The following is a 14,129-nucleotide window of genomic DNA, read 5'->3' on the forward strand; positions in this document are numbered from 1 at the left end:
TTTTAAAAACATCACTGAATTGACGTGAACGATCATTCCGTAGACACTCTCTTACATCGATTTATACTTTCAATATTAAAATTGCTGCAAAAAGATTTTAAATAGCCAAACTTTACAAACTAATAAATTAGTTGAATACCTAGCATAAAATTGTCGGAAGCCTCGCAAAGATCAACAGACGCGATCTTGCCCGAGCAAGTGCCATAGATGACTTATCTCCATCTGGATCATCTTTCGCCATGGGAGCAGAGATTAAGTCTAGCCGCTCGGGAGACTTTTCAAGAGCTCCCGGATCGTGAGTAGTTTTAATTAGCTGGGAATGCTGGCAGATTCGACGACCGCAGGAATGCTGGGCGTATCGCGTGTCCACATACACGAACTGGTTGATCCAATGGCGCTTAGATTGCGTCCGTTATCAGCGCAGCCGCGATTATCGCGAGGCGAGTTTCTTCAAATCGAGCAAGGTCGCCATTAACGCGTCCCTCGCTCTCGATAATCGCTCCAGATGAGGCGAACCAGGCTTCGAAGTATAATTATTATCGTGTTCCTTCGTCTCGGTGCTTGTCGAATGGTAGGAGCAGCAGGAAACTTATTTCGAGGGAGGAATACCAAAATGGCGGCGTCGAGTCGTTGTAATGAGGGGTTGCTGCACTCGATTTTCTCAGATCACTGTAATCTTTCCGTCTGGCGTCCTCGTCCCGGTTTAATTTGCTTGCCGAGACTTCAGTGCCTTCAGTTCGCAGCTTTTGGAAACTCTGGCAGGTTGTTCTTTCGTTAGATCGAGTCGCTTCATGATTTATATTCGTTGAACGCACGGCATGCATTTTTGGGTGACATTAATTGCTGAAAGTTTTAGTGTCGAGTAGACGAGAACTCTATAATTTGCGGTTTCAGTTGTCTTTCTTTAGAACAGGTTGTTTAGAAGGTGCCCAATCACATTTTTGGGATTGAAGCTTCCAGTTGGGTCTGTCTACAATTAGTGAAGCTATAAAGAGAGTTTTCGAAGACATTATTAAAAAATGCAAAAATTTTTACAAAATGCCATCTGGCATTTCTGCAGTGAAAAAGTAAAAGTAGTGAAAATAGTGAGCATAGTGGGCTGTATCTATGGGTTGTAGTTCGAAACGGGTTTTTTCGACCGGAAGTGGTCGAGGCCTGGTTGCAACAGGACACTCGGTTACGTGTTTATTCAATTCCCATACTGCGGGACGCGATTATTTGTGCGTTACGTCATGGCGACAGCATTTCGGTGGCGTTATCGCAACAAAATCGTCCCGCGAACGCGACAAGTGAGTCATTCGAGGGACGAACTGTATACGAAGAGGGACCGTATGTTACACAGACTGCAGCATTGCCCCTGAATGTGAAGGAACGGTGTTGCGTCGCGATCCGGCGAGCTGATGACCACCGCATACAACTATTCTCGAAACTGATATTATTACAATGCGGAGGATCGCGAGGAAGGTCATTTGCAATAAATATTTTCGAGGGTGAAACGTAATCGTTAATCTTCCTGTTTAGTTTTCCTTCGCACTCGAACGTTTCTGCTACAATTTGAAAAAAGTTTCGTCCTCGTAGCTTGGTTTTATCAAAAGTTCTGCGACGTAGTGACGAAAATGGCCCCGGCACTGCACGTCGTGCGCAATGGCGGAAAACTGGTCGCGTAGACAAGAAGTCGCGCGCCTCTGCGACGAAGTGGAACCGGCCGCTTCCGTTTTCGGATCGCGCGCGTCCGACAGGTTCCCAGGAAACTTATTATTTCGAAAAAGGGGCAGCCGCGTGAAACGCTGCCGCAGTCAGCTAGCCAGCCAGCCAGCCAGCCAGCCAGCCGGCAGGCCACCTGTTGCACCCAATTAAATGGCGTAATTGACGCTTGCTTTTTGGAGCGTGACAGAACGCTCGCCGATAGGCGATCATTATTTTCGTGACCGATCGGACTTCCTTTTTTCTGATCGATTTCTCAGCGACAGATCTTCGCGCCCCAGTTTACTCTTACGGATTCAGACGGTTCAATACTTGGTGAGATTTTTTCAAATTAGCAAGTCTTCGTACAGTTCTTGGGAGTGGTCTTTTCGGCAGCCGTTTCGAGGCTCTTGGCTAGATTTTGACATTAGTCAAATTTTAACATATTGGTGATTTTTTAATAATCTTTATACACAATATTCCGAAAACACAATATAGAATATATCTTCTGAATCGTGATTGATAGCGAAGCAAGCAGGAAAGCAAGTTTTCAATCGTGTTCAATTTGTTCAAGGTGTCATTGATAAGCCCGGACAATCGCGGCTCGAATTGCAAAATGGCGACCGGTTGGCGATCGACAACCGACCCACACGTATTTTTAATGGATGCGTTCACGGCGCGCGTCATCGACAGGAACTAACCGAGAGAGCTTCATTGAAAATACATACAACGTTACGGTACTAGTCAGGCCTGTTCGGGCCCCGGTGCTCGGTCGATGAATCAAGGCCCGAGGATCGACAAGCGTTGTCGATCGCGAGAAGCGTTCACCTCGCTCTCTGTAAAGGATTCCGCGACGATCGCGAAACCCACGTGTCCTATTGCAAGACAATGAGCTCCGGTTTGTCTCTTGGCACATCGGTTCATCCTGTTCTCACCTTCGACGTCCGGTTACACCTCCGTTCGGCGACCGGGCGATGCGGATGAAAGACGGAATCGGGTCATCATCGATCGGCATCCGATTTCTCGTTTATCCGTCTCGGATTTTTCAACTGTTTATCCGGAGAGATTCTTATCAAGATCCTTCGCGATACACCGTTCAACTCGCCCGTTCAGCTCTGTTATCGCTGATAAGTACATTGCCGATTTTTGCATCGGTGCACATTCTTGCGGGCCGATGTGGGACGAGGCGGTGACACATCGGTTCATTTCTGTCACTGAGAACATCGTTCGTACGGGGAATTGTGTTTTCTCCATTTCCGAATAATTGACTCGTCACTAGACTAAGGATTTTTATCATCAATGAAATTCCACGCATTCTCTATTCTGAAGTCCTTGAACCTCAAGTTCGCATAAACATGTAAATAAACTCGATCATCAATTTTTGGAAGCTGCGGACAAAATTCCTTTCGATCTTCCTTTTGAATAGGCCCAAAGACGTCCTGCTGGCCCAACATCAGGTAGCATGCTTCAAACCGGAGCCATTCGTGCGTTTGTATAACGGAGTGCCTCGGTTCTGTTTGTCGAGGATTCACGGCCCCTGTGAGGATCTATTCAAACAACGCTGTCCTGTGCGCAGGAACCTGTTGTTCGGACAGAAATACGTGTCCGGCGAGATTTATGTCGCAATCAATGGGACCGGACAGCCCATGACAGATTGCGAATCGAGCGTGGACCAGTCGTACAAATTAAATCATTCAGCTCGGTCTTTCTCCGAAGTGAGCGAGCCAGTTACCGTAACCCGCTCGAAACATTCGCCATCATTCATCGCGCGCAGATTTTCTTTCGCGTAACCGCGAACCGGGATCCTGTTTCTCCGACTTCCTGCTTGGACTGTTTCTCTTTTGGCTGTGCCCGCTGTTCTTTTTTTCCGCCACCCCTTTGCGTTATTTAAGACTGTGTGGGTCCTCTTGGGCCAGGGAGTCAGCTTTCTTTCAGCCATTTTCTTCTTTTACCCCTTGTGGTGTTACGGTGTCATGTGTAATTTATAGTTGGTCGTGTTACTATGTTATTTTTGAAACACGAGCATTAGGTTGGTCTGTGTTTGAAAAATATTCGATAATTGATTGAGATGATTGTGTTCTCAGACAAAAATAAAGCTTGAGATATTAGGTGAACTAATGTATACAGCACAATGTCTTCTTAAATAAGATTTAAAAATATTTTAAATAATATATAAGATTTCAAAAGATTGTTTCGAAGTCCTCTAAAAAAGACAGGCAGCCAGATATTCTTGAAATGTTCAAATCTAGGATAAGTGTCAGGGAACCAAAGAGCACAGCATGGATTTTCGAATGCCACATTGACAAGTTGTGAGCCTAAAAAGGTTCGACGACGGCCGATCGCGTAACGGCACGAGCTGCGAGTGTTAATTGCCATTCGACCGAGCGCGGATCATGAATGAAACGATTAGGGGAACGTGGAAATTTCAGCGAGCGTTTCGTAAGGAGGCTCGCAGACACGCTCGACGTGTTCCAGCCGGGTTACATAACCGCCACGAACGTTTGGAAGTTCGATATTCCGGCTGGCTCCGGCGTCGATTCGAGGTCCCACGCGATCTCCGTTGCGATACCGATACTTCGCGGCTGTTATTATAGGTCACCGTTATCGATCTATGAATCTCGATAACTGCGCGCCGATAAAAGCCCGCTGAGGCCGCGAATCCGACTGCCTTTGATAATCGTGCGCCTCGAGATCCATTTAAATCTCGGAAATCCATCATTCCTCTCGAAAGTTCATAACTGGAACTGATACTTTAACAAAACTTATGAAAACAGGGTCTGGGCTAATTGCGGGCACTGGGAGCTCTGGAGTGCCCCGTAGGGCAACGGTCCGGGGCACTTGATGTCAGAGAAGGAACATGTTTTGTCTGTAGATGTTGTAAATTGAATATTATCTACGATGGAAGTTTATTTTCTATGAGTGGGCGTGGATAGAGTGCTCGAGGCGGGCGTGGCTTTGTTGTGGACTTCCGTGGAAGGAGCAAGATTGGCTGTAAGTCATTCACATTGAACAATGTCGGTCTTAAAAAAATATAATTTCGTTTGACATTTTAATTTAACATTGCCTGTGATAGAAGAAGATATATGTATAATATTTTAATATTTTGTGTTCTCTGAGTGGGCGTGGTTAGAATGCTAAGAGTGGGCGTGGTTAGAATGCTAAGAGTGGGCGTGGCTGTGTTGTACGCTTGCGTAGAAGGTGCAGGAGTAACTCTAAATCTTTCAAACTTGACAATGTCGACGACAGAGGAAGGGATACTTTATTTTCTCTGAGTAGGCGTGGTTAGAATGCTCTAAGTGGGCGTGGATTCGCTGTCCACGTCTGTTGGGGGCGCCGTCAGGTCATTGTCCCATAGGGCAAACTATATTCATGCCAATGCTTGCCAAGTTATTGATTTTCCATGAAAAAGGTGTTCTAAGATGTGAAGACGCATCATTTTGTTTTCCTTAAGGTAAAGTACTTTCAGTGGGCGTGGCTTCTTAGCCCCGGCTGTATTGGAAGCCACTGTTCCATTTCGAACCAAAATTTCTAAAAAATAAAGCCTCACTTTGAAGTATATAGCTCGAGGGTTTTGCAACACGAGGTATAATCTACAATTTGCACCCAGTGTAATTCCAAAACCAATTACCACGTCTCGAGGTTCTTATAAAGAGTTCGGAAAGAGCAGCCTTGGAACGATAATTGTGCCGAGCTGTTTCGAGGTCTGTTCAAACTTCCGTGGGTGGGTATTCGCGAGTCTCTTTGGTTTCTTCTTGAATGTTGAAAGAACGTTGGAAAGTTTGCAAAGTCGCCAACTTGAGATAAAAACTGGCGAACTCACGGTTCAACTCTGAGATAAGTGAAGATGTAGAAATTCAGAAACGAGCAAACGACGGGGAATGGTGAAATCCAGAAACCGAGGATGATGAGGAAATTGGAACCGCAATGAGAATGGCATTGTTACTCTTTATCTGGATGCACGGTCTGTTAGAGTGTGTTCATACTGTTTATAGACAGAGGTGTATCGGATTTCATTGGCCGGCTGTTCTTAACAGTCTACGCCACGACTGAGAAGTATCGGGAGAGATTGATAGCATGAGAGGGAGCGGGACGTGAATGCGATCATGACATTCCATGTGAAACGGTTCGAGTACTATGTGTCTTTGCTCGGACTATGCTGTACGGCGGTTTCTCTCCTTGCAGTATACTTTTGAATCGCGCGACAATTCCGTCACTGTCATCTGCGCGTTCCTGCCGGCTTTATCACTGTTACTGGAACAATTTATCGCTCGCGAACGTTTCATAGAATTGCAAATTGAATTTACATTAGGAAGACGTAAGAGCTGTATCGGAAAAGAAGAAGCTATAAAAATGACCCGAGCGAGCTTCATTCAAGTAAAAGACCCAAGGTCCTTAAATTCCCGTTTTTATGGGAGTTGAGTACCAAACCCCTGCAGCGTAGCGTCTCGAATAGTACCCCGTCATTTGAGCTTGCAGTGTTCCTGTTTTGCTAAAAAATGACTGCCTGAGTTTGTTATTAACGACGCCCTCGAACGAACATCTGTGTAATTATAATTAATGATATTTTTCGTTTAACTCTCGCGTATCCTCAGAAACAGTTACGAAGAGGTCTTCCGTTCTGGAAATGTTTGTAAAGGAGTCGAACGACTGTGAAAAATCGGGCATTTCATAGGCAACAGCCTAATACAGTAGAATTCCAGTATTTCGAGTGGTGGTCCGGGAATCCTTGAAAGCCGAGCTGAAACCGATGCGTGCCGGATAGGGGCCGTGCGTTGCCCTTCAGTTTCCCATTTCAGCGAAGCGGGAGCAGATCGTGGATCTCGCGAGCGTCTCGCCAGAAGATGCCAGATGAGCTCTGGCGATAATGCTCGGAATTAAAGAGTCCGCGGGCGCGCGTGAAACGCGTCCGCCGCAAAAACTGGTTTAATCGGGACGGAACCGAGAGAGCCGAGAGAAGAGAGCGCTGAGATATCCGGCGCACACGGTGAATTAGGGAGGCAGGGATTCGCGGGGCCATTCTCGAGAGAAGAGAGGCCAACGGTCGGACTTCCTACTCCGGCGCGGCGCGGCGGGTAGATCGGCTATTAACTCGGCAGGTTTCTCAGAATGGATGTCCCAGACGAGACTGGTAGGACTGGTGTTCGTCTCGCGCTCCACCCTCCGCCTCTATTCTCGTGTACCAGCGTGACAAGACAGGCCCCAACAGGACCCAACAGGCCCCTCGCTGCTCCGTTCGATGTACTTAGACCTGGCGAGGGTCAAGGAAAGCTGTGGAGCACGGGGTGACAGTTTCCAACCATTATTGCCATTTCGAAGAATGTCTTGACAGGTGTGAAACGGATGGTATGATCAGTACGTTCGGTTCAGTTTAGCTATGAATTTTGAAGAAGATAAATGTTTGTACTTTGTACATAAATGTTTGCACACTGGTGGAATCAATTGGCTATACGTTGTGAATCAGGTTCAATTTAGCAACCAATCGAAATTCGGCTACTTCCGAGGAACGCACCCGCACGAAATCACTCGAATGGCGTGACACGAGCTCGTTCCTGTCCAACGTCACGCAATAATAGAGCTCATTGACGCTACGAGCAGCGTAATTGATTGGTTAGGCGACTTTATTTGATGCGACTTGATTAGGGCGGGTTGGCGGCTTTGCTCAGATTCACGGTTTCTTCGGTAGCAAAGATTTCTCGTTTTTTTTATCGAATATATGAAATCTTGTTGTCTCGCAACTGCCGCGGACAATTTTTATTGCGCATAAAGATCGACAGTGTAGTAATTACATTTTATTAGAGCCAGAAGTGTTACAGGTCATCGCATCAGCGGCGCACAAGTCACGATCGTACCGTGTCCCGGTCGTTCGATAAATTACAACGTCCACAAGCTTAAGTTGTAAAGCATTGATCCGCCGACAGAGACAGAGAGAAAGTTCTTCTCGGAGGTCGGAGAAAAATAGTGGTCGATAAAGATTCGCCGGAGGAAACTGCCGGTTGCGCAACAGCAATTATTGAATAACAAAGCGGTCGGAGGAGTCCGATCACCTTGCTTGCTGTGAGTACTGGTCGCATCGAGGCTGATTTAAAACTGTTATCGGACGCCTCATCGCCCCCTAGATCCATTACACTTTCAAATTAATTAACGTAATTGATTGTTCTTGCTCGCCAGCCCCGGCAATCGATTTAATGCTCTTAGGATCGAGCCGGCGAGATCTTCCATCATATATCACTTCGAAACATTCGCATGTGTGTATGTATGTACATACACTAACCGTAGAAAGTTCGGCGCCAATTAAGCCCGGGAACTTTTGGAAAACTCGTCAATCGATCCATCGATTCCACTCGGATAATCTAATAGTTGCAGTGTGAACTATCGCTGGACGTTTCAAATGGCAAACGAGTCTCAGAATTCTTCTACGATTTTTATTAATCAGATGGGGGACCATTTTCACAATTGTACAAATGGTATTATTTGTTTTACCATAACTTCTTCTAACAATGAAATGGGAATTGTTGCGGATTTTTTGTTACTCCTGTTAGCTGTCCTATTTACTTAAAAACGGCAGAAAGTACCATTTTATTAAACTTGTCTGTGCTAACATCGAGTAAAACCTTCTAGAAATATGTCCAGAAAATATTTCTGCATTTAAAGTGTTCATAAAAATGTGCAAGGAGTCACTAACTCAAAAATGACACCTCTCTGCCTAAAATCCAGTTACTACAGCTGAACTTTCGGCAGCCACGGTGTATAGCAGCTAATGAACCGTGCGCCTTGATTGAAATTCTATGAACCCGCCGCCACCGTTGTCGACCAACACGTCCACCATGATATTAATGAGTCCCGACGCCAGATAACGATCTCGAACAGGTCCCGAAAGGGAAGACGAGTTTCCCTTTGACCCTTTTCCCAAACGCGTGGGGTCTGTATAAAATTCTCATCAATTCGGAGCGGGAACGGGACGTTTTCGGAGGAGGGACGCGAGAAAGTGAGTCACGCAGGTGACGTTGTGAGATCACTGCGTGTATGGTTTTTGGGGTCAGAGGATACAGTGTAAATAAGTAGATTGTCAATTTTTATGCATTTCTACTATGCACAGATTCGTAAAATAAACATAAGTCAAATAAAAGTTTCACAATTCTTTTTATAATTTTAATTAGCTGACTCGCTAGTGCATTGAATTTCTAAAATAAATTTAACAGGCCTTCAGCAGAATATTTGACTATTCGATTCACGTTTGAGAAACTTTTGCTAAAAAAAACTAAGAGCATTTCTCTTGCAGGATGCTGGATTTATTCGTACTGGGAAGCTAATAGACATGATTGTCTTCAGAATTATTTTTCTCTACTTCTTTGTGGAGATATTACGATGCTCTGTATTACGTGCTGTTCCATATTAGCCGCATTTAGGTACTCCACTCGTTCAGAATGCATCGCGGGACCCTAGGGGATCGTGTTCTCGGTCGCTTCTTCTTTCCCGTGGTGAACAGAAGCGGCCCGAGAACCCGCTGGGCCAGGGACAAGGGGTCCAGTTGCTTTTCAATTGGTCTGCCCATGCCCCCCTACCCCCGAACGACAGGTTTCGGGCCGGTTCGGGCCTAGTCGGGCCCAATTTCTCGCTCTTGTGGTCTGAACCTGGACCAGGAACACTTGCGGTCCCCTGGCAGGATGCTCGCAGGTGTGTCCTACTGTTTCGCAATGGTAGCTTCACGCTTTCAGACTGCCAAATGGATTTTCCTATCCAGAACCCTCTCCCGATCCTTTTCACTTTGTGGCTTTTGACAAGCGCGCTGAACATCTTTGAACTCTGAACACGTTTAAAAAGAGAAGGGTGTGTAAATAAATATGTTAGTGTCGAAAGCACAAATGTAAATGTGGGTAGCAGACCCACGTGTCGGCAATTAAAAGCCAATATGCCTCGAATGGCATTTTCACTTGCATCAGCGGGAATAAAATAAAAAGTCAGACTATAATTCGATTACGTGAAATCCTGTTAATTCCTCAGCGTCTGCTTCTCGTTAAGTAAGAAATGACGCGAATTATTACTATTTCGATCTGATCACTCGAGTCACCGAAAAATCGAAAACGTCGACGAACAGTGAATTCCATTTAAAGAGGGAAATATGGTAATGGAAAGATCGTTGCCGTCAAGGTGAACGGTTACGAGCTTTTGAACTCATCGGTGCGTTTTTAATTAGTGCGTTCAAGCGCCGGAATCCCCAGCATTCGCGTTAAACGTCATCCGCAGACGAATTTAATGGAGTCTGTCTGCTCGATGCCCGGTTGGCCAACTTATACGAAAAATGGAGCAACTATGCTCGAAACGTGACACGATAAATCGCCATTTAAGAAAATTTACTGGCCTGTAGATTTGGCAAGAATCGGTTCTATTTTATCGCAGTTTGTTAAAGTATATCTGTTTCCAAAAGGGTTCGTTTCAATTTGCAAGATTTTTTAAAAAAAACCTCACAAAAAAATTTCTTCAAAAAATTTCTTTAAGCAAATCGCGAACAGACCGAAAGACCAGAATAGCCCCTCGGATCGTCAGCCTCTTGTTTACCAACGGTTTCCTAACGGGCCTCCGGCGTCGTCAGATTGTGTAATCTATTGTTGCAAAAGAGCGACTGCATCGTGAATCGTCGTGTTAAAAAGATCGCGTTCTAAAAGCGGTTCGCGGTATCCAGAAGCGGATCGAAAGAAGCGCCGTGGAATCACGCGAGAAGTCTTTTCTTAGCCACTCTCCGAGGTTAATTCCGTCCGCTGATAACAGTTCATTGCTTATCAGCGTCTCTGTTGCTCCTCTGTGTGGTCCAGCTAATCGGACAAACGTAATGGACGCCGTTTAATTTCCACGTGCCGGAAATTGGAAGCTCCTTTGCAAGAGCTGCGTCGACACTCCTTTTCTTTCGACGGACACGTAACGGAGAATCGAGATTGTGAGACAATAATGGGCTGCTTGGACCAGCCACGGCTGTCATCTCGCTCGACCTCTTCGATGATGGAATTATTCGCGCGAAACAAAACTGCTTGTAGGCTCTCGGTTACGCGCGATTGGAGACGACGATGCTTCATACTTCGGCCTCGACAGAGAATGAATCGCGTGCGAAACGGTACAGGCCGTTCCTAGTCACGCGAACCGATGAGGGACGTGAGGATGAGGTTTGCTTCTTAATCATAATCGAACGATCGCTGGGCGATTCTCTTCTCCTACTTTTTGTAAAAGAATCTTCGAAACGCGCATAAAAGTCAGTGTCAACATTTGAATGAAAATGATCTGATGACGACACTCGAATAAAAATCTTCTGCTAGCCACATCATGAAGTCCTACAGTGACAATAACGTTTGAATGAAAATCATTGGTGACGACATTTGAATAAAATTCTTCTGCTAGCCACATCATGAACTCCTCCAGTGACAATAACATTTGAATAAAATTCTTCTGCTAGCCACATCATAAAAATCGTCTGGTGGTGACATTTGAATAAAAATGCTCTCACACAAGTGACGACACTGTTTCAACATCGGAAACAGTGCATCTATGCGCCCTGGTGACTTTTAATTAGCTGACAAGATACCGAACGGTTCGAGCTTGTAAACTTTCGAATCCGGGTCCATTCCGTGGGTCTGTTAAACCGATATGTATAAGCGCTATTTTCTCCGGCGCGGCGCGAGGTGTTCCGGAGCCGTACAGACACCAAAGCCGGTCCGCCTCGGATTATAATCCGGGAAACGGTCCGGCCCGATAAACAAGAGATAACCCGTGCGCAAGTTTTCCCCGCTCGTCTACGATTTAATCAGTCGTGGCTCGGGTCGCTTATCTAGCGTCTGTTATCGCTTTGGCCGCGGTCGAAGCCGGCTGCTATCTCTTTGAAACGAACAGGTAAGCTCTAATTCCGGGCTCCGGCGTCGGCGTCGCTCTGTCGAGCTAGAAAAGACGCGTACTGCTCCCAAACGGGGATTTAGCAGTTCGGAATTACTGTCAGCCATGTTTGTATGAAAGATACATAATATCATTGAAGCTGTCTGAATGGTAAGAAAATCAAAGAGCCACCATACAACGGTATAGATGATCGTCGTCGGATCAACAGTGACGATTGCTAATTAAGATCGCGCGCGGGCGAACTTGCCACACAATGCTCGCTCGCGATTTACATACTTAAACAGCGTCGCGGTTTCGACATGACGCTCGTCCTCGGATCAACAACATTCACGGGGTTATTAATCGCGCTCGACGGAGGAGGAGGCTTGTCAGGGAAATTATCGAGCAACATGGCCGTGTACGATTCAACTTTTCACGTTGAATGCAGGTTTATAAACTAATCGCACCTCAAAGTCAACTCTTAACTCATCCTCTTCAATTAGAGCCTCTTAAAAATATTGTATTTCATCCCAATCTCACATTTTCTCATTCTTGAGCGTACAGTTTCAAACTTCTCAGGTGTTCACGTCGAAAACCGCGTAATCGGTGCCTTATCTCCCCTTTGTTTTTCGAAACAGTGTACCCAGATAGCTGTTTCTATTGACCAAAATCAGTTTGTGTTGTGAGAACCCTGTACACAAATCCCGGTCGAACCGAGAGAGGTACAGCGTGGGTGGTGTTCCACGAGATTTGGAGAACGGTGTACGTTTGAGCGGATCTACTTTCCCAAGAGTTTTCCAATTACCACTCCCGGTGCGCAGACCCCATTCTTTCTCTATCGGTTGATATTCGAAGAATTCCTTTTGGTATCCGATCTCGAGTCACTCGAGAAAGTCGCGGGCCTTTTTATTGGCCAGCCACCTCCCGAGACGTGGTTCCTTCGTTGTTACCGATCGATTCTGGCTGATTTATTCTTCTTCTTCGTCGCGGGGACACCTTGTACTGTTGCTGGAAGAGATATAGTGCGCTCGTAAAATCAACCGGGAGCTACGGTACTCAGGTTTCAGACGCTCAACGAGAAAAAAAAAAGAAGTCGAAAGGATGAGGTGCAGGGTTCTTGGCCTTCCTCAGGGTCGTAGGCACTGGCCAAATTATCTTTTAGTCGAATTGCAATCTTTGCAATTCTTACAAAATTTATTCGCTTGAAGGTAGCCTAGACGTCTCAATGATCGAGACTCCGCTGCAACGCCAGCCGCCATTTTGTCGGGCCGCGAGAATAAGAGATGTATTATACATATATTGAAATTATTGAAAGGGGAAATACATTTTTATTGAATTTCGGTCTCCTGTAATTGACTAAGATTATTTTTATCTAGAGGATTATTTTGCAGAGGCTTCCCCACACGATCGCGCCGCCTCCGCTGCACCGACTATACTGCAATTCTCGATCGTGATCGAAGCGTTTCGTTGCCTCCCGGTATAGCAGGAGGCGTCGATTTAAATACGACAGCCGTAGGCGAGACTCGGCAGGGTAACTTTCTCTCACTCTTCAGGGTACCGAACAACGATTATTACGCGTGACTCGTCGAAACCAAAACGGTCGCTGGATGGCTGGTGTTCTCCATTCCCTCGGACGTCTATATTTTTGTTCGTCTCTTTTTTCTTCTTCGTCATCTCCGTCTTCTTCTTTCCCGCGACAGACATTACACGAAAGTGCTCTTTTTTTTTGAATCACCGACAGCGACACTGCCTTTCACGATGATAGATCCTTCGCCGAATAAAGTTGTCGATTACAGTCGAGCTGGATGGTATTACTGTCAACGCTGGTCACCACTTTGCTCGGCGAATAAAGGACGAAAACGAACGAGGACCTTCATTAATTCGATCGGGTCTGTCAAACTTTCGAATAAATTCATTAATACTGCACTGCGTTAGGTAATCTGTCTCAAACAAATGACTTCGAGCTTCTTTAACGACAGACTGGATCGATTTATTTAATTATTATGTGATCCGATGAATTATATTTTCTATTAAAATTATTTACCTACTCAACTTACAATCTGAGGTTTTTAGAGTACTTCTACGTCGTCGTTGGTTTATTTGTTGCTGTACTTTAATCTTTTTATCAAGGATGCTTGTGTGCTCGTACAGCTAGTTTTTAAACATTGTATGTATTAACCAGTTCATTCACTTTATTCAATTTACTACATTTATTACAGTACTATATTCTGTTCAAAGTTATTACTCGGGTCTTGCTCAAAACTTCGAAACACCTTGTCGACCTATTTATGTACCACCAATAATATATGTATTACCTATAGAAATAAGCCAACTAAGAAACAGATGATCTACTCTAATGTTGGTCGATAAATATCAGACGAACCATTAAATTTCGAGCGCAGGCTGTTTCATTTGTTCTTAAATTTATTTTAATCATGTTTCGCCAAGAACACACTCTAAAACTTACAACTCTCAGTCCCCTAACACAGTATGTTCATTAACAAACAGGCCCATTCATCACCAGCAGATTCCCACCACAAGAAGTCAAGAAAAACATCGTTTCAACCCACATAAAATCCTCTGGGCCCATT

The 14,129-nt window shown here is 45.2% G+C and overlaps 1 protein-coding gene across 3 annotated transcripts in view; it reads left to right on the plus strand.

Moving 5' to 3' along the window:
* Rols (zinc-RING finger and ankyrin repeat domain-containing protein rolling pebbles) overlaps window positions 1–14,129 on the plus strand; it is a 56,426-nt gene that overhangs the window by 27,552 nt on the left and 14,745 nt on the right. The gene's annotated exons all lie outside the window — the stretch shown is intronic.

Source organism: Lasioglossum baleicum, chromosome 15 (assembly GCF_051020765.1).
Source record: "Lasioglossum baleicum chromosome 15, iyLasBale1, whole genome shotgun sequence".
Taxonomy (NCBI): Eukaryota; Metazoa; Arthropoda; class Insecta; order Hymenoptera; family Halictidae; genus Lasioglossum; species Lasioglossum baleicum.